Genomic DNA, 20,996 nt, shown 5'->3' on the forward strand with positions numbered 1-20,996 from the left:
ATCTGTGTGGACGAAACGCCTATCCGATAAAAAAATTGTGCGTATTCACAGAAACTCGTCTCCATGTGGACGGGGCCTTAGTTCAGCAATACTGAACTGTATGGTTTTTAAAAGGATATGCAGAGCTGTAGGTGCTACATGAAACCAAGAACATCACAGACTCTTTCCCCCATTTAGATGAATAAATGTTTGATTCCTCATAATACGTTCTTTCAGTTTCACAGGTTGAGGTAAAATTAGTGCTGTGTGATATAGACAAAAAGATAGAAGGAAATGTAATAAATATTGCAATTTTTGAAACAGTATTTCCTTACATACATACTTGTCTGTATAATTTTTTGGAAGCCGGCATTAGTTGCAGGCATGATATGTAACGCACCGATTATTTCTTTATGCTTTTTTTGAACTATTTTCCTATATTGTGCAGTATATTGTGCACAAATGCCAGTTTTAGGAGCCATATTATTTTTTATCTAACTTGTATTTCTTATTAAAGTTTTCAGTTTTTAATGGGAGACCATTTGTTTGTAATTCCAGTCCAAAAGGGGGTGCTGATATCAGCGTAACAGTCACTGACCGCAAGATGAGTGCGGATGAGCGTTTGGCAGCATGTGTTGGAGTGTTGGAATGATGCTCTTGTAGGACTTGACAATAGTGTTTTGTTTTATTAATTTTCCACAATTAAATATCAATGAGCATCATCAACAGGACCACATCTCATTCTTACATGACAAGATGGATCAGCATTACAGCAAAGTGTACAAGGGTGGACAAACAAAAATAAATTGTGTTCATAGTATACCTGTATTAACAATTTTTGTTCACCTGGTTCAGAACGTGGCATTGTTTTACTTTGTAACCAAATGCTAGATGGACATCTTTAACTGTTGCACTCACATCCCTTGTAGCTTCTCATGACACGGCATTCTATGTGGCACTCAAGGTAAAAGACGTTCAACTTTATAAAAATGCGTCTCTAGACCTGTATTGTTTTTAACCGCAAAAACGCTTCATGCTTTGTTTCTTGCTAATTACCTGGCTCTATGATACATCATCTCTACTAGGGCTGGGGCAATAAATAGATGTATCACAATTCGTGGATCGATTCTGAGATTTTCCGAATGCATCGCAATTCTCTCTCGAATTGATTCTGAGCTTAGTTTTTTACAGCAGATGGCGCTCTAGGCTAGTTTTTAACCACACGCGCAAATGCAGAGCATGCATGCATTTGACTGAGTCTGAGAATGTACTTGCACCTCAGAATGCTTTTATGACATGAGATTAAAGGTACCATCGTGAGTCTCAAACTCCATTGTTTTCTCCTTATAGAAATCTCATTTGTTTAAAAGACCTCCGAAGAACAGGCGAATCTCAACATAACACAGACTGTTGCGTAACAGTCGGGGTGTACGCCCAAATATTTGCATATGCCAGCCCATGTTCCCAACATTATGAAAGGCATTACACAAGGGCAGCCAGGATGTACACACCCGAATCATCAGACTAGGAGAGCGCAAACAATTAAAGGGGCAGCAGCCTTGAATCGGCGCATTTCTAATTATGTCCCAAAATAGGCAGTTAAAAAAATGATTTAAAAAAAATCTATGGGGTATTTTGAGCTGAAACTTAACACAAACATTCAGAGTACACCTTTAGACTTATATTACATCTTGTAAAAAAACGTTCGATGGCACCTTTAATGTAAACAGCCCACTGTAAACACCTTTTCAATTCATTTCAACCTTTTCAAACTTTATGAATGATTATTTTATAGAAGGTTTAAGTGGTATTTGTGAGGAATTGGAAGGAAGCAGAGTATAGCTGTTTCTAAAGTCAGGAACACACCAAACCGACGCCGATGAACTAGTGGTGACAAAAGCAGACTGCGGGGTTGGCTCACGTCAGCAGCATCTGGGTCCAAAGTTTGCCTGACACACCAAACCAAGGCTCGACAGCCGAAGGCCAAGTAGCACGTCCGTTCTGTGCCAGTGTAAGATGAAATGCCTTTCCGTACCAGCAGGTGGCAGTAGCTGAACAGCCAATCAGAACGATCAGATGGCCTGATGAGCTCTGACGCCGATCCGAAAAAAAAGCAGACGAGGACCAACTTCAGCCGACGGTGCGGAACACACTGAGAAAACTCAGTCGGCCGACGAACAAAAACCGCCCAACGGCCGACTGTCGACACTGTGTGTTTCTGCCTTAAAGCACAGTGCCATCTGCTGTTAAAAACTAAGCTCAGAATCAGTTCGAGAGAGAATCGCGATGCATTCGACAAATCTGACAATCGATCCAGAAACATTTCGTGATGCATCAGTTTGTCCCATCGATTTATTTATCTCTCCTGTATCCAAAATATTCCCAAACCACAAATGTTTTTTTGTTTTGTCCTTATCTTGCCATGAATTCAACTTCATAGTTTCTATGCTCTCTTCCACGTCATAATGGTAAACGCGCTCTGTTCTGTTCTCATGCTAGATTTAGGTGGACTTCATTCAAATTGCACACTGAGGGCGCTGGCATAAAAATCGTGCTTTCTGCAGTTTCGAAAATCTTGCATATTCATATCGTAATTGTATTACGATTTCGATTTCGTCTCAAAGCCCTGGTTTAGATGACTCTTTACTCAGGTCCAATGGGAAATGTGTATCTAAAGTGAAATTATGACAGAGAATAAGTGTTTAGTTAATCATTTCTATGGTGCTTTAGTATTAAGCCTCATAGTGGTCAGTGGGTGAGAGGATGGGGAATATGGTCTGTGGTGTTACACACAACCGTAACACTGACATGAACTTTTGACCCAGACTGCAGATGGAGAGAGATAGTGGGTCTAGGGGAAGGGAATGCAGGCTGTCCCACTCTATCGCAGCATGTTCGTTAGGAATAAATCCATGGTGTGTGGTCTGCTGTGTGTCCACGCTGTCAGATCTTCCTGACACTTTGGTGTTGAGTGGTTATTGAATAGTAAGGAGCAGCTATTATTGAACCTGGTTTAGTAGCTTATCTGTAAATGTTGACCGTAGCATCGGATATATCTCAACTGAAATCAAACGATCACAAAAAGCTTGTGACTTTCTGGTATTTGAAAGACATTTCCACAAAAACAAAAAGGCTCTTTTGGTGTCTATCTGACAGCTGAATGAGCCTGGTGACTGATTTACCATGGTTGAGGGACACTGTAACTACAGTGACCAATCAGGTTAAGATCTCCTGTGGGCTAGAACAAACATGTGACACAAGAAACTGAGGGGAAATTCCTCCAGCCTCAGAAAAGACTCTTCTTTAACTTCCCCCTGACCAATGAAAAGATAAATGAAGCCTTTCAGAGCGCATCCTCTTTATACGCTTATGATTTAATAGTGATTTGTATATGCTAGATTCATTTTAATGTACTTTTTTACGCAGACCACATGATCCCTCTGTTTCCCATTTAGAATTGTTAAAGCCACTTACAGCCTTGTGTAACTATCTAGTGAAATTGTGTGCTTTTTTTAAAAAAAAATTATTATTATTTATAGAAACACCTGCCCAAAGCGTTCTTATTATTTAATGTACCCATCAGAAACACAGCACTAGGTCTTTTGTTCTCCCTTTGTGTTGTTGTCACTGTGTGCATGGAGTTGTAGAAGGTCAGCTGCTGTGGAACTACATGTAGCAATATCTGGTCAGCACATGACATCATGTGACATGTGCCCTCCCCTCAGGTATTTGTTCACAAGCTCCCAGGGGAGCTTCTGCATAAGTCAACAACCCCTTTAAAGGCATTTGCTCACAATGGGAGAATTCTGGCTGTTTCTACATGCGCTTTCAACTTTGTTGAATGATACTTACTGCAGCAAGTCATTTTTTTTTCTTCTCAGAGGCTAATTCTGGGATCGTGGAGATGATTTAAACCCTTTTTTTCCACTAATTACTTGCTGAACATAATTAAAAAGGCGTACTTCATGTTACTATCTAATAAGCTTGAAACGATTCCCTTGTGGAATCCGAGGCCCTGAAGACGTGTGTAACACTATTAAATCTTTACCAACCTGATGATGATTGTCATTTTTTCCCTTCTCTTCCTGTTATTTTTTTTTTTATCCAATTTTTCCCTCTTCTAATGATGTTGAGCTAATTTTCCATCCCTTAATAGTCTTCAAAAAAGTTTGTGATGATTGCTTTGAACCATTTTGGGGATTCTGGTGCCATAACTGCTAACCCTTGCCGTTTGGGTTTCTGAAAGTGTTAGATTTCCATGTGCTGATTAGGTCTAGTACGTCCTAGACACTAGATATGCTTATGTTTTTCTCAGAAATGCTTGTTGTATTTGAACTGGAGTATTTGTGAATGCTAATTATTGTATTATCTCTAAATTGTATTGTGGTGGTTTGATTGCTTGACCTGAAAAGGAGTTCAGTAAAACCCATAATACTTTATATTAATTTGTGAACCAGAGCTAGTATGAACCAAACCCCAGACACATTTTCTAGCAGATGTTAGTTAGTTTGATTGACTAATGTGCACCCTAGTATGGTGACATTTGTTTTGGGATTGAGAAAATTTACACTATCAGTAAAAAGTTTGGGGTCAATATATTTTCTTTTTTACTTTTATTCAGAAAGGATGCATTAAATTGATCAAAAGTGACAGTAAATGTCTTTTTTAATGTTACAAAATATAAATTTTACCAATAAAAGCTGTTCTTTTGCCCTTTCTATTCATCAAGGAATCCAATATTGTTTCCACAACGATATTGAGCAACAGAACTTTTTTTCAACATTGATAGTAAGAAATGTTTCTTGAGCAACAAATCTGCATATTAGCATGATATCTGAAGGATCATGTGACTGATGGCAAAGCTAAATTTTCAGCAGCCGATACTCCAGTCTTGACAGGTATTACCTTTAAAAATATATTAAAATCGAAAAGAAGTAATAATATTTCACAGTATTAATACTGTTTTTACCGTATTTTTGATCAAATAAATGCAGCCTTGGTGAGCATAAGAGGCTTCTTCTTTTTTATATATATATTAGTAAAATGTATCTAATGGTACATTTTTCCTCATTTTATCTCTTGAGCTTGCTTGACGTGTGCTGATTCAACTGTCTTTAATGTCTCCGCTTGATGCTCAACTTCCATTAAGTTTTTAATGGACAAACAAGCTCAAGAATATTGTGGGGTCAATTAGATCTTTCCCCTTGTAACTATTGAGAAGGTCAGGACAATGACCAAATAAAATTTCAATCCATCTCTACAAACTTGGTGAATAAGGAGAGTTGGATAGCTCTTGTATGGTAGTTCACTTAAGCTAATTGCCTAAAAAACATGACTGCTCCGTATGGTCTCATTGTATTTTTCTAACTATAGCAGAGCCATCTCTCTTCAGCAGTTCCGAGTCTGTCATAAAAACATTCTTCGAAAGAATCTTAATTTGAAAGGTGCACATATGGCGAACCACTATCAACCACTTGTGAACCGTATCTTATTTTGGAGGTGAAATATTCACTTGGTATTTCAGTGGATCCCCATTATCTGTTCCAATTTCTTTTTGGACAGTTTATAAGAAAGGATATGGGTCCTGAGGACAGCACCCGATTGTTGACCTCTATGTGTCTTCTCAGGAACTCCCCAGCATGGTTGGTCCTCTCGGAGCCGGTGCCGGCAAGGTGTTGTTATTAAGAATAGCCACACTCTTCTTGACAGGTCTGGTAATACTCAGCTGTCTCTTCGGTTTGCTGATAGCTCTCTGATAGAGGACAGCTCAAGTGCCATACTCACAGCTGACAGGGCACTGCTCCTCACAGGGAAGTGATGTCATAGAATCTGATGTCATTATACAAACCGTAATCTTTACTTCTACCAAGATCAATTGAAGGTGTAGCCTCAAAACATGAAGGTTATTCGCTCAAAAGAGTTATATACAGTAGTGGCCAAAATCTTCGTTCTTCACCCTTTTATACAAATAAAATCTTTAATAATTGTTTTAATATTATAATCATATTACGTAGTTGTGCTTTTGAGTCGGTTGTTTTATTTGTGATAACGCAATGAAACATGCCAAATTGTTGGACATAATTTTTGGTATGGCTGTACGATATTGAAGAAAATTGTGATATGTGATACGATAATGCTTTAAAGGGTTAATTCACCCAAAATTGAAAATAATTTCATTAATTACTCAGCCTCATGTCGTTCCACACCCGTAAGACCTTCGTTCATCTTCAGAACACAAATTAAGATATTTTTGATCAAATCCGATGGCTCAGTGAGGCCTCCATTGCCAGTAATGCCACCTAAATTCTCAAGATCCAGAAATGGACTAAAGACATGTTTAAAATGGTTCATGTGACTACAGTGATTCAACTTTAATATTAAGCGACGAGAATACTTTTTGTGTGCCAAAAAAAAAACAAAATAATGACTTTTCAGGAATATCTAGTGATGGGTGATTTCAAAACACTGCTTCGAATCTTTTGTTTCAAATCAGTGGTTCAGATCGCGTGTCAAACTGCTAAAATCATGGGACTTTGGTGCTCCAAATCACTGATTCGAAAGATTCGTAAAGCTTCAACACTTTCGACACTTTTGAAATCGGGCATCACTAGATATTGTTGAATATAAGTAGATAGAAGTCGTTATTTTGGGTTTTTTTGGTGCACAAAAAGTATTCTCGTCGCTTTATAATATTAAGGTTGAACTGTAGTCACATGAACTGTACTGGATCTTGAGAGGTTTAGGGATATTGCTGGCAATAGAGGCCTCACTGAGCCATCAGATTTCATCAAAAATATCTTAATTTGTGTTCCGAAGATTAACGAAGGTCTTACGGGTGTGGAACGGCATAAGGGTGAGTAATTAATGTTATTAGTAATGAGTAAATATAGTTATTTTCAATTTTGGGTAAACTAGCCCTTTTACGTGTGTAAAATACATTTAAATTGTATTTACTTATATTTAAAAAATGAAAATGATATAACCAACATATGTTTCACATTCTTTTTGTAAAAAGAAAGCATCCCTACAACTTTTCGTAATCTTTTGAAGTATTAAAATCATTCTGTTATTGTAAGCCATCACAATAATTTTTGGCCAGGCTGTTATAAAAAGCAAAAATATGAACATGCAAAAACGAGAGAACCAACAAAATATTAAAAACTGATTACTGTGACTGTAGTCAATGTTTTTTTTGTTTTTGTTTTTTGCGTAATAAAATAAAACCTATAGCTGTAGTTTGCCAAAATAATTTTGTCAGATAAATAGCTTAACTAAGTTAAGTGTTTTGTTCTAATATTTTCCTCAGATTTTGATTGTACATCTAACTTGTAGAGTCATTAAAAACAAATCCTCAAACCATTCCCCTTCAGACATCACCCTAAAATCAAATAAAAAAGAAATTTGATTTTATCTACAGGAAATATTTTCTATTCTTTTTAAGACCAAACAGTATATTATTTTGCATTGTTAGCAGTGGCAAAAGCCATCCCTCTCAAGTCTCATTATTTTTTTATTTTTTTTTATTTTAATAGTTAAAATGCTATAATTCAGGACTTTGATTTTATTTATTTCTATGCGTAATGTGACCTTGACATGTTTTCTGATATTTACCTGATTGTTCTGTTTAATAGTTAGTTGTTGGTAAGTTTTGGAGCTGTTAAGTGAAATCCCACTTCTGTTAAATGATCAGGGGACATATAGTTATTGACTTATGATTTTGAAAAGTTGTTGTTTTAAAATAACCAGCAATCCTTTCTTTGAAACAAATAAAACTAATTGCACTAGTTTGCATTAAAACAATCAATATCAATAAGCTTTTGATGTGCACTGTAAAAAAGAATTGGTTTAACTTAAAGTAAGATACCTGGTTGCTTTAAAATTTTGAGTTAATACAATGAAGACAATTGGTTTAATCAACAGAAACTCAAAATATCGTTATCTGAACCACAGATAATTTGAATTGACAAAATGAAAAAATGTTGAAAAGTCATGAAAATATTTTTTTACATTGTGTACTGTATTGCATTGCTTGTGTTTCTGTTTTCCAAAGTCTGTGTTGAGCCTTAGTTGAGATCTTAACTAGATGGTTCTGCTTTCTTCCATAGATTGAGAGAAGTGAATAATGCCCAAAGATTTCCACTGGTCCCACTGCTGCAGAAATGCCCTGAGGCTTAGTCTGGACTGAAGCCAAGGTGAGCTTAGCAACCTGTGATGAACACAGCGACTTTCTCTCACACTTTCCCCTGTCCAATTGTTGGTTAATACAATCATGACATTGAAGGTGTGTTTATGAAACTACATGGTGAGGAGATGAAGAAAAAAACTGATATACTGCGAAACAAATGAAAGTGTGAGTTGGTGTGGTTTGTGTGGGTGGTGTGATGTCATTTCCTCTCTGTATTTGGTTTGAGCAACAAAAAAAGGAACCTTGTTTTCTCTCTTGTTTGCATCCTAGAGATAACTTCCATTTATTCCTCTAAATCAGCTTTGAGACCACGATTCCCAGCCAACCCTGAAAATTAAACCCTGAAATAAATGTTTGTATTAGTAACACTTTGTAATCACTTTCATGAAAAACTATAATATATGAAAAAATATATATATTTTTCCATATATAATATATTATTTTAGACAAATATATAAAAATGTTTTTATTTTTACATATATTTTTAAAATGAATAACATTACATATTTACATTTGGTTGAACTGAGGTAAATTGGGACAATTTTTGCCATTGCCATTTGTCCCAATTGTCTATTTACTTTTTATGTTATTAACATTGATTTATAGATTCAATCAGTAGTTTGATTCTACATTCTACAACAAGTAAGTGACACTCAGAATAGCAGCAGCGAGTGAGCATGTGTTTGGCTGCATGTGGACGCCACAGTCGCCACCTGCTCTGCTTGAACCATTGCTCTTTGCTGTCATGTGACTGAAGAGCAGGGTATTGTCTTGGTTTAAAAGAGAGTGCTCGCTTTGAGCTGACTGTCAGAGAGGAGGAATTTTCGAGTGTGGATCATTCACTGTGTATGGAGTGTGGTGGGAGGGGTTGTTGGGGGCTGGATATTCCTGTACGGGGAGGGCAAGGGAAGGCTGGGGGTGGGGCAACTGTAGCCGCTCAGATGGGATTTGCATTAGTAGTTTGTCAGCTGTCATTAGGAGCAGATGACAGTGAGGATAAGCTGTTTGCACACGGCTCTCTCTCCTCCCCTCCTCCATGAACTGACAGTAGCATACACCTTTGAAAAACCTGAGGCAAAGTGCCTTGTTTTAATGCAGGAGAGTAGGGCATGAAATTTCAGTTGACGGTTAATTGTCATCCAGTTAATTGAGATTAACAGTTTAATTGTCTGTTTTGTTCTGTGTTGTCACTTATATTATGAGATTAATATGCAACCTGCTTAAGTCCTTTTTTCACAATAAACTTTGAATTATATAATGCAATTAAGTCTTTGAAAATGAGTATATTTTATATTCTGTAAATATATTCTTCATTCGCATACACTGTTTCTGTGTCATGAGAATATGTAACAGCCATAAATATTTGCAATTACATGAAACCGTTTATTATAAACCACCGCAGACTGTACATGTTCCTTTTTAGGGCACTCCAGAAGTGTCTATAATTCACACGCTTCTCAAGATGTGCACGGAGCGCGATTTGCAATTCAGATAACGGCTTACAGCGCCGAAAAGTGAAATAAAAATGTACAGTTTATGACATTTCTATATTTGGTTAAAATTCCCTTGATTTTGGCTGACAATGTGTAATATGCACAATCATGATGATTATGTAATGATCTGTATGTGAATTCCAGCCCATGTGTCAGGTTATGCTGAGTGTTGCTGATGCATGCGGTGTCAACTCCTCAGCCCTGTCCATATGCTGTAAAGACACTCTAGATATATTAATGCTTGTCAACCATGGCATCCACTTATCTATAGCTCTTCAAGGAGCGTATCCTGTATTCATCAAGCTTACTTATAAATGGACCATGAACAGTTAACCATGCATCACCTAAACTACTTTAATGTTGGTTAGGCAATGTCCTTAAATCCCCAAAATACATATTTGAGCTGTCTATCTGGAAAAAAATATTGATACAGTTAGTTAAATGTATAACTGTGGACTGTAGGCATGTAGCTCATAGTACATTTTTGTGCTACTGTGATGAGAATAAACCTCTTTTACTGAATGAGGTAATAGAATTAGCATAAAATGTATATTTCATTAAAATTGATGCGTTATTATTCAGGCAACTAGCAGTAAGCATGTTTATAAAATCTAACTTGCTCTGCAAGATTCTCTTTACTGTTGCTGCACCATGACAGTAGTTGAAGACGGTTAATGCTAATGCTAAAGCTAATGGCCTGTGTATTCTGACACATTTTGAAATGCAGAAAGGTGTTGAACTTGTTTAAATTACTCAAACTTTCCAACTTGTAGAGATTAAGAGTTGTTGGAAGTTTAATGGTGGTGACGCTGAAGTCATGTGAATGTCGTGTAATTTGTGTATAACCTATGATTAGCTTTTTAGTTATGGCAATTGTATTTAGACTTCAGAATTCATAAAAGATATGTTCATTTGTAAATATGATCACGATAAACAAAATGTGTAAGAATAATAAACTTTTGGATTTTTGCAGAAAATAATCTCCTTGACCAACAAAAGCAAATGGAAAAATCTATTGGATTTATGTCGAAGAAACAGGGTGATGCTAACTTTTGGGTTTGGCCTGCAAAAATACTTTATTCCTGCAACACTCTATTACCTAAACGTAAAGATTCACAAAGCTTTTCAGAACTGCTTTGGCTTTTGGATTTACAGAAACCTCTAAGGGTGTTTTCACACCTATGGATTGTTTTTGTTGCGAAACAGGGACTTAATTTGTTAAATGTTGCATTTTCTTCTTGGTTTAGTTAGCTTACACAAGGCAACATTTCAAAGCGTACCAAAATGTGTTTATGCAAGTCACGTGCAAGTAAAACTGTCCTCTTTATTGGTCAGAGTTTCCCCTGCATCATCCATCAAGATTATTGACAAGTTCTATACTGTGGCTTTATTTGTAAATGTCAAGACACGCAAACACTGTATGAATATAGCCATCATTCCAGCTGTTAATTTATATACTACCTTCTTATTAATGCTGTGGTAAATTCAAACGCATTCTCTCTGGATCCCTCAGAACTGTCTAGGCTGTGTCAAGACACATGCAAACACTATACGAATGTTATAATGCAGCTAGAGCAGGAATCAAGGCTTCGTCGGAACAGCATTCTCGCATGGAGAAGCACAATTACACAACATTTTGAGATGAAGAGGGTTTTAACTGCAGTAGCTAATGTGCTCACTCACAGAATCAAACACTGCTGCATTTTATATTATACATTTCTTGTTATGAATTATGATATCGTTTGGTCCGTTGGGTCGGATAGCTTTCACATCTTAAGTGACCCGCCCCAGAGTTGGTTTGCAATCGGAGCTAGAGTTTTGGTGCAGATCTGAGCGCGATTGCCGTGTTCACATATGCCTAAACGAACCGAACCAAGGGAGAAAACGCACCAGGTTCTGAAACAAACGCCGAGGCGTGAAAGCACCCTAAAACAGCAGTTCTCAACTCTGGCCCTCAAGGTCCACTTTTCTTGCAGAGTTTAGCTTCAGCCCTAATCAAACACACCTTAACAAACTAATCAATGTCTTCATGATTACTAGAAAGTTTCAGACATGTTGCTCAATGTTGGGGTTAAACCCTGGTCCTCGAGATCCACTTGCCTGCAGAGTTGAGAACTTCTGCTCTAAAACCTACAGTTAGCTTTCAAGAACACTTCTTGCCCAACTAATGTTGGAAATGTGGTGTAGGTTAAATTGTTGTATTACATCATCAATGTGAGGTAGCTCTGTAAAATACACTTGTTCCGTAAACACTTTCTTTTTGGGACATAAGTTAAGAATACTTTAACAAAAACCAGAGGTGGTATTTATGCTTGTCGACGTTCTAATCTTCCGAGCTCGGTTTGTCAGCTGCAGAATGTGGACCCTCCCACTGAGCATGCACTGGCGAAGTTTATTGATTTTTCTCACTGCATCTGTGCCTCTTGTAACCCAAAACCCATCAATACACATCAGACATTTAACCCCCTCTCCGTTACACTTTCAGTTATGGGAATACAGTTAACCCTGCATTTCGAAATGTACCGACAGGCTCAATGCTAGAGCAAACAGTACACTTCTGATGGACAGATAAGAGAAATCCATTCGTCTCTCTTCGTTTCCAGCCTTGAGCGTCCTGTGCCCATGAGCTGCTCCAGATCCGCCGTTTGCCGCTTAATGTGTTTATTATACAGTGCTCTCCCCGTGGCAACTTGAAGTGGCTGTCAGTTTAAAAGATTCATGAATGTGATCGGCTTCGGTAAATGGACGTTGGCTTTTTGGGCCTGCTTGATGCTGGTACTTTAAGACCATTACGTTCTCAGTAATTGTAGGGCTTATGAGTGGCAGGAACATCTCTCTTTCCCTCTCTCAGTCAAGCCATCTGGGACAGTGGCTGGAGACCAGGCCTGCGGCTCTGGGGAGGAGAGAATGTCGATCTCCCCTCCTCCTCTCTCGCTCTCAATCTCAGTCATAAGCTCGTTGCCATCCCCACCCCCTCTTCTCATCCGCCGCTTGTTTTTTGCTTTTCCTTGGTAGACTGTTTTCAAGTCTTTTGCATATTCTCCATCAGCACTGATTGGTTTCATTTCCTTCACTTCCTGTCTCTGCCCATTCTCACTAGCTGACATTTTGTCTTCGGGCTCATTATCGTCAACTGAAGAGGCTGTAAACACAGAATCTCCTGCAAATCTCCCTCAGACACTCGCTTCTAATAAAGGCCCATCTGTTCTGCATAACCACGATCCCCATCGGCCGTAGGGATCTCTCTGCACTGTAATCAGTAATGTTGGGTAATAGCTGTGGGTTGCTCGCAACAGCTCCACACACTCTTGTGTATTTTGGCTTTGTGAACCCCCCCCCACCACCCACCCAGATATTTAACTCATTTCACCTTCGAGCTGGATTTGGGCTCTGTGCCATCAGATGAGCACGAAGGTTGGATTTACGTGGCGAGGTTTAACATATGATTATGATGCAATTCCCTTCGGCTTGAATTGCGCTCCGGTCCATATAGGAGGGTCAAGCAAGGACATTGTTCTTGATGGCAAGGCTAGTCATTATACAAACCCTTCAAAGACCCCTGAACCGATGCAGGAGCAATGCCTTCGTCATGTTCGGGGCCCCTACAAGCACAGGGTGTGTCCCCAGTCCTGATCCCTCAGAGCTTTTCAAGCCACAAGATTACAGGGATGGCACATGAAGCTTTGGTGCAAGCTGCCTCTTTGTCTACTCCAGGAGAATGATGGATTGAGCCTCCCTCCTCTGCTGCTCTCTTGAGATTTCTATTGGGCTTTGTTTGGCAATTTCAACTCTTTCGTCTTTTGGTAGGCACAGTGTTAACCTGCTGTAAGCCTCTTCCACAGTATCTGTCCCACTGTTGGATTTGGAGGCTCAAGACTATAGAGTATCTTCTGCATTTTAAGTTGACAGTTTAACAAGTACATTAAAATGCTATTCATTCATGCATACAATGGCTTGAAAAAAAGGGGGAGGGGGGATAACAAGTTTATACAGCTGTCCATATATAAGTATCATAATTATAAGCAGTTTGACATTGTCTTTTATCATTTTTAAGAATAAAAAGTGATTTTTTTTTTTTTTTTTCATATAGATTTATTTATAAATGTTATATTATGTATAAGATTTATATTATGAAATATTGTATATTTGAAAAAAAAAAGTCAAATCACAGAAGCAATTTGAACCTTTTTATGACAAGGAACAATAAGTTTAGGTAAAATGTCATGTGGTGCAACTTCGAAAAAATGTTTATAAATTAATAGTTCATGATATTTATAAAAATACTTTTCTTTGTAAAATAACACATTCCAGTTGTAAGGAAAATTATACTTTTAACTTGGTTACACCACATGACATTTTTATAGTAGATAAATTTAAACTTTTGTTGAGAATATATATATATATATATATTTTTTTTTTTTTTCAAAACCTCATAAAACCAATATGAAATATAGCTGCAAGCAGCAATTACGGGGCCAAGCACAAAAACGGCAGAAGAAGCCAGCCAACATGGCTGGGAGCATCAGACCAACAGCAGCAGTGAGCAATTAGAAAAAAAAGTTATTAGCATTTTTGTCAATTTTGTTATAACTTTTGACCACAAGGTGGCGCTGGTCCGAAACTTCTCAGGCTCCTTCAGGGCATTGTCCTGATGACCCATACCAAATTTATGAATTTTGGTCAAACCCATCAGAAGTTATAAGCAAAAATAGCCATTATTCATATCTCCACTCCAGTAGGTGGCGCTGCGCCGAAACACTGTATGATGCCTCAGGTCATGCTTGTGATGACACGTACCAAGTTTGGTCTGAATATGATAAAGCATTGCAGAGATACAGCTTCAAGAGTCATTTTTGCATCATATCTCAAATGTTTTGCTCTGGTATACGAAAACGGTTTGACTTATCAACTTGAAATCCATAACTTTTTGTCGGCATGGTCTGAAGATGATACGGTTCAATTTTGGTGAAAATCGGAGCAACGGTCTAGGAGGAGTTCGAAAAAGTAGGTTTTTAAAGTAAAACAATATGGCGGACAGGAATTTCAGCTGACTATGGCAAATTTGATATCTTTGTTCTCAGCATGACCCAAGGAATCTACTGAGACCAGTTTCATTACAATTGGTTAATATAGACAAAAGTTATTAGCATTTTTGTAAATTTTGTTATAACTTTTGACCACAAGGTGGTGCTGGTCCGAAACTTCTCAGGCTCCTTCAGGGCATTGTCCTGATGAACCATACCAAATTTATGAATTTTGGTCAAACCCATCAGAAGTTATAAGCAAAAACAGCCATTTTTCATATCTCCACTCCAGTAGGTGGCGCTGTGCTGAAACATTGTATGATGCCTCAGGTCATGCTTGTGATGACACATACCAAGTTTGGTCTGAATATGATAAAGCATAGCAGAGATACAGCTTCAAGAGTCATTTTTGCATCATGCCTCAAATTCGTTGCTCTGGTATGCGAAAACGGTTTGACTTATCGACTTGAAATCCATAACTTTTTGTCAGCATGGTCTGAAGATGATACGGTTCGATTTTGGTGAAAATCGGAGCAACGGTCTAGGAGGAGTTCGAAAAAGTAGGTTTTTAAAGAAAAACAATACGGCGGACAGGAAGTTCAGCTGACTATGGAAAGTTTGATATCTATGTTCTCAGCATGACCCAAGGAATCTACTGAAAACAGTTTCATTACAATCGGTTAATATACTCAAAAGTTATTAGCATTTCTGTAAATTTTGTTATAACTTTTGACCACAAGGTGGCGCAGTGCTGAAACTTCTCAGGCTCCTTCAGGGTATTGTGCTGGGGACCCATACCGAGTTTCGTAACGATACGCTAATGCGTTCGTAAAATACAGCATTTTAGCACGAAATTCAAAATAGCCGACGGCCAAAATGTCCGATATGGGAAAATTGGATATCATTTGACTCGGCATGATACCCCGAATCCAACAAGACCAAATTTATGATTTTTGGACAAACCCATCAGAAGTTTATAAGCAAAAATATCAATTTTTCATATCTCCGCACCAGTAGGTGGCGCTGAGCCGAAACACTGCATGGTGCCTCAGGTCATGCTTGTGAAGACATGTATCAAGTTTGGTCTGAATATGATAAAGTGTTGCAGAGATACAGCCTTACTTCTATTTTCGCAAGCGCTACGTACAATTCGTTCGTGTGTTTTTCGAAAACGGTTTGAGCAATCGACTTGAATTCCATAACTTTTTGTCACCATGGTCTGAAGATGATCTGGTTTAATTTTCATGAAAATCGGACTAACGGCCTAGGAGGAGTTCGAAAAAGTAGGTTTTTCAGAAAATTCAAAATGGCGGAAAAATTTTCATGACGGAAAATGACGTCATATGATGCAATCGATTCGTCTTGACCCAAGGAATCATAGGAAAAAAGAATTTTGTTTCTAGCCCTTATGGTTCAAAAGTTATTAGCATAAACATAAGTGCAACTTTGGACAGCTGGTGGCGCTAGAGGGATTGAGTTAGAGACTCCAAATTTGCTATGGACAAAGGTCATTCTGTCCTCTAACTGTGTGCCAAATTTCACAACTTTCCCGCAAGCGGTTCTATGGGCTGCCATAGACTTCAAGAGCGGAAGAAGAAGAAGAATAATAATAAGCGTACGGAACGCCAACAATAACAATAGGTGCCTAAGCACCTTCGGTGCTTGGCCCCTAATTAATGTATTACATTTACAAGTACTTGGCATGCGTGTTTTAAAGGATTATATTCCTTTACCTTGTCTTGGACACTGTTATTTGTCATTGGCCCATACAATCTCAAGATTGGCCCTTTGATTTCAAAGCTTCAGTTCACTTATATAATCTTCAAATTTACACCGGAGAATCGCGGCTTCAGATCTGAATGCGCAGATTTCATACTAATGATCTGTGGAGTGTGGTGCTTGCTTCCTGCTAAAACCGTAAGGTCTGGAGATTTTTGGTTCATCCTTTCAATTCCAGGCGATCCCAGTGTTGTCGTCTCTGCATTTTGAAAAACCCAGACTGTCAGTCTCCTGTCAGGCAGGCACTGTCTCTTCCAGTGATATCCACCCCGTCAGCGGATGCACGCTGCACACCAAGGGCTTCTCTGACAACTTCATCAGTGGGGCAAAGTCAAATGATTCTTTGAGTCTTTACTTGTGTGGGTGTATGTATATATGTTTTTCCTAGCTTCTAGAAGACAGTTCTTCTCAGTTTGTGGTGATGTAAATGTGTGGTGATGGGTTCACTCCACTGCACAAAGATGGTACATACAGGAATTTATGTGTAGGTATACCTATATAGACTCAACGTTACCCTGACAGAGTCACAGAATGTCCAGGTAAATTTGATCAATCCCCTTGTGAGCTATTTGGAAAAGTGTAGCTGTCATAGCCTCTGCCAACAGTTTGTTTGTCCACACTATTGATGTGCTGTCCAGGAAGGTACTGGGTCTAGCAACGCAGTACACTTATTAATCTTTTGTCATATTCGTCTGCTTCTACTGTCTATTCTCACATCGTAGGCAGTCAAGTATTGTTGATTTATAGTTTTAACACGGCATCCATGCTTGCTTAACTTTCAGGCAAAGTTTCCTTCACAATCTATTTAACTTTACAGTTGGACAGTTTATTTGTAAGATATTTTATACTATATTCTATAATATACAGTAATTTTTATCACAGTCTGGAGCCCTGCATTGGCATTTGTTTAGTTTTTAGTTGGGACAGTCCAGGCATTCAGCTGTGTATGATTTGGCTTCCATTATTGTCCATTATTTGACTTTAAACAAGACTACACCAGGCCCAGCCAGTCATAATTGGATGATCTCCTGAACACCAGGCCCCAACAAGTGGCCATTAAATCTGCTACTAGGAGGTTTCAGCATGTCGTATTTTGTAATGTTTTGACTTGTAATGAAGTATCAAATAGTCACCTCTCTGTGTCTAATGATATGTTCACACCAACAAGGAGTGTCTGTGCTTACACAAGATCATGAGGGATAAGTGTCAGTTTTTGTCTGTTCGTCCGCAAAAACAAAAATTAGGCTTCAAGATAATTAGTCTGTTTGTGAACTACTAAGTGCAGAATAGTTGCAGCATTATTTGCCATCACACCTGTTGTCCGACATACCTATTTAGCTTATTTCATACAGCAAATACAGCAAAAAGTGTTTTTAGGCTGAGCTATGTTCATCTTAATTTCAGTATTTTGTTATATCCTAGTTTTGCTAGCTTTTAGCTGAATTACCAGTGCTGAATGGAGGATGTAAAGAGTGAGGACCATGCATCATGCAAGCAGACACAGCAGCTAATAAAGCCATTGAAAGGGACAAATTAGTTAAAGGTGATTTGCTTCAGAAACATTTTTTGTTATGCTGTTTGAAGTCTCTTCAGATCCTGAAAGCTATCACTAAGTTAAAGTGGTCTAAATGTACAGTAGTCAACATTTGAAGTGGATCAAAAAAAGTTCATCAAAGTTGTCCTAAGAAGAAGGTTTTAGGACAACTTTAATGAAAGGTTTCGATCCACTTCAAATGTTGACTACTGTATTTATATAATCTGTGGAAGGCATAGGACCATAAAATGTTCGTCCAATCATATCCCTCGGTCCAAGGGATACGATAGAATGACCTACATGCCTGTCAACATATGTTTTAACATAGCCTCATGCACCGTTTGTGCAGACAATCATACGTCATCAGTGTGTTTCATGCTATGCAGAGTTAAGATAGCACCACAGTCAAAACAGCAAGCCACGTTTTACAGTTCCTCTGAACCAAAACATTGAGCTTATGCTGTGTGAATCATGCCATATCTACCGTATTTTGGAAGAGATAGAAACCCGTGACATTATAACTTGGAGCGGTTTGTGACTCAAATTTATGCATTTCAATGGCAACACTATCAACGGCGAAATGAACCTGCAGCAGTCAGGTGGTACAGGTCCGTGCTCTTTAAGTTGTTTACGTTCATTATTATTGTAAAGTTATGTGCTTTTGAAACATAAGGTAGTTTAATGCTCTCTCTCGTTACACTTTTGTTTGCTCTCTGCTGCACATGTATTGTGGAAGAGGCATGGCTTTAAAGATGCTCTGAAGGGAGGGTGGGATGTTATGCTTTCAATGCTAGCTCGCTATTGCTAGCCTCTCCGAAAATGACTTACCCTACCTTTAAGGTTCTCATTAGAAGTAGCATTTCCACACATATATATCGTATTACAGCCATAGACAATGACAATGGGTTAAGCTGTTTAATAGCATTAAGAATGCATAATAATTTCATAACGTTCCTCTTTTTGCACTACGCTAATGTTTTTCTGCTGCTTAGCTGACTTTAATTTTGCCTATTTACATTAAGTTATGAGCAATTTTGCAGTACATTGCTGAATGTGGTATCCATTATAAATTACCATTCCCAAAGCATAAACCATACCACCTTTCCTAGTTTATTTAAAATGTTTTAAACAGATTTGATCATTTCATCATTTTAAAGGTGCAGTAGAATGTCTTTTTAAAAGATGTAATATAAGTCTAACGTGTCCCCTGAATGTGTCTGTGAAGTTTCAGCTCAAAATACCCCATAGATTTTTTTTTTTAATTATTTTTTTTTAACTGCCTATTTTGGGGCATCACTAACTATGAGCCGATTTAGGCTGCGGCCCCTTTAAATGCTCACGCTCCCCGCCCACGGAGCTCACGCTTGCCTTAAAAAGCATAAACAAAGTTCACACAGCTAATATAACCCTCACAATGGATCTTTACAAAGTGTTCGTCATGCAACATGCGTAAGTATGGTATTTATTTGGATATTTACATTTGATTCTGAAGGAGTTTGATAGTGCTCCGTGGCTAAAGCTAACATTACACACTATTGGAGAGATTTATAAAGAATGAAGTTTTTTATGAATTATACAGACTGAAAGTGTTTAAAAAATGAAAATAACGACAGTCTTGTCTCCGTGAATACAGTGAGAAACGATTGTAACTTTAACCACATTTAACAGTACATTAGCAACATGCTAACGAAACATTTAGAAAGACAATTTACAAATATCACTAAAAATATCATGATATCATGGATCATGACAGTTATTATTGCTCCATCTGCCATTTTTCGCTGTTGTCCTTGCTTGCTTACCTAGTCTGATGATTCAGCTGTGCACATCCAGACGTTCTGCCCTTGTGTAATGCCTCGATCATGGGCTGGCATATGCAAATATTGGGGGCGTACATATTAATGATCCCGACTGTTACGTAACAGTCGGTGTTATGTTGAGATTCGCCTGTTCATCGGAGGTCTTTTAAACAAATGAGATTTATATAAGAAGGAGGAAACAATGGAGTTTGAGACTCACTGTATGTCATTTCCATTTACTGAACTCAAATTCAATTTTTAATTCTAAGGCACCTTTAAGTTTGGTCACATTGACCCACAACATAAGATAATAGGGTAAAGCTCAATCTCTGAAAAGACCAGCTGGTTCGTACTGCTGTGGTGCTGATCTAACTGATAAACTAACATAGCCATTCTCAGCTGTGCTGGTGAAGCTGGCCATCCCTCGTGGCCTTTTTGATGAAGTCTTGCTGGTTTAGGTAGATAAGAAGCCTGGTTGAGAACTGGAAACACATGCTGGTGCTGCAAAAAAAGCTTTTTACCGTTGTTGTTGCCTTCAGGGACTGAAACGATCGACTGCGATTCTTTTCTTTTTGGATGAGTAAACCCTCCCGAACATGAGTCTTTAGATGTTCATTTGGTGTCAGTGATCAAACATGGTATTTTTAGTTCCGTTGAATCACAAACAAACAAAACTCCCTATAACCCTCCAACTGTCCCAGATAGAGAGTCTCTTCTCAGTTGTGTTGATGGCAGCAAGGCTTTCCAGTAGGGAGTCATCCCTGCGGACTTTAAATGGTATCGCTGGAGGAGAGAACAGGAGGCTGTCAGTGCTCTGTATGCTGGAGAGATGAGGTTCTCTGCACTGCCTGTTTCTCTCTTCTTCCTCCTTTGTTGAGTGTTACAGGCTGGCACATCTGTTTATGGCAAGAAACAATAGACAGGGTAAAGAGATAGAGGGTTTATCTCTCTTTCCTCAGAATGTACTTGAAAAAGAGGAATTTGAGTGCACTTGAGATAGTGTAAGCAATGTTATATTTTCACTGACAAAATAGCTTTCTGGTAATGTTTAGATAGGAAAATGCATAGAGGTGTAAGAATTTGAACTCTCTTGTTGGCTGATTTGTTATGCTTGTATAGACAAGCCAAGTCTTGTCCTTGGAGTAGATATTTATAGATACTTAAAAGGTTAGTTACTCTCTCTTCATTCCAGACTCATATAAT

The 20,996-nt window shown here is 38.2% G+C and overlaps 1 protein-coding gene across 8 annotated transcripts in view; it reads left to right on the plus strand.

The window, feature by feature from the left end:
• ncoa2 (nuclear receptor coactivator 2) overlaps positions 1-20,996 on the plus strand; it is a 128,036-nt gene that overhangs the window by 23,664 nt on the left and 83,376 nt on the right. For all 8 annotated transcript variants that reach the window (XM_067378719.1, XM_067378713.1, XM_067378718.1 and 5 more), the window contains one exon: positions 8,085-8,171. The gene's annotated coding sequence lies outside the window, so the exon portion shown is untranslated. The remainder of the gene's footprint in view (positions 1-8,084; positions 8,172-20,996) is intronic.

This window comes from Chanodichthys erythropterus, chromosome 23 (assembly GCF_024489055.1).
Source record: "Chanodichthys erythropterus isolate Z2021 chromosome 23, ASM2448905v1, whole genome shotgun sequence".
NCBI classification, from domain to species: domain Eukaryota; kingdom Metazoa; phylum Chordata; class Actinopteri; order Cypriniformes; family Xenocyprididae; genus Chanodichthys; species Chanodichthys erythropterus.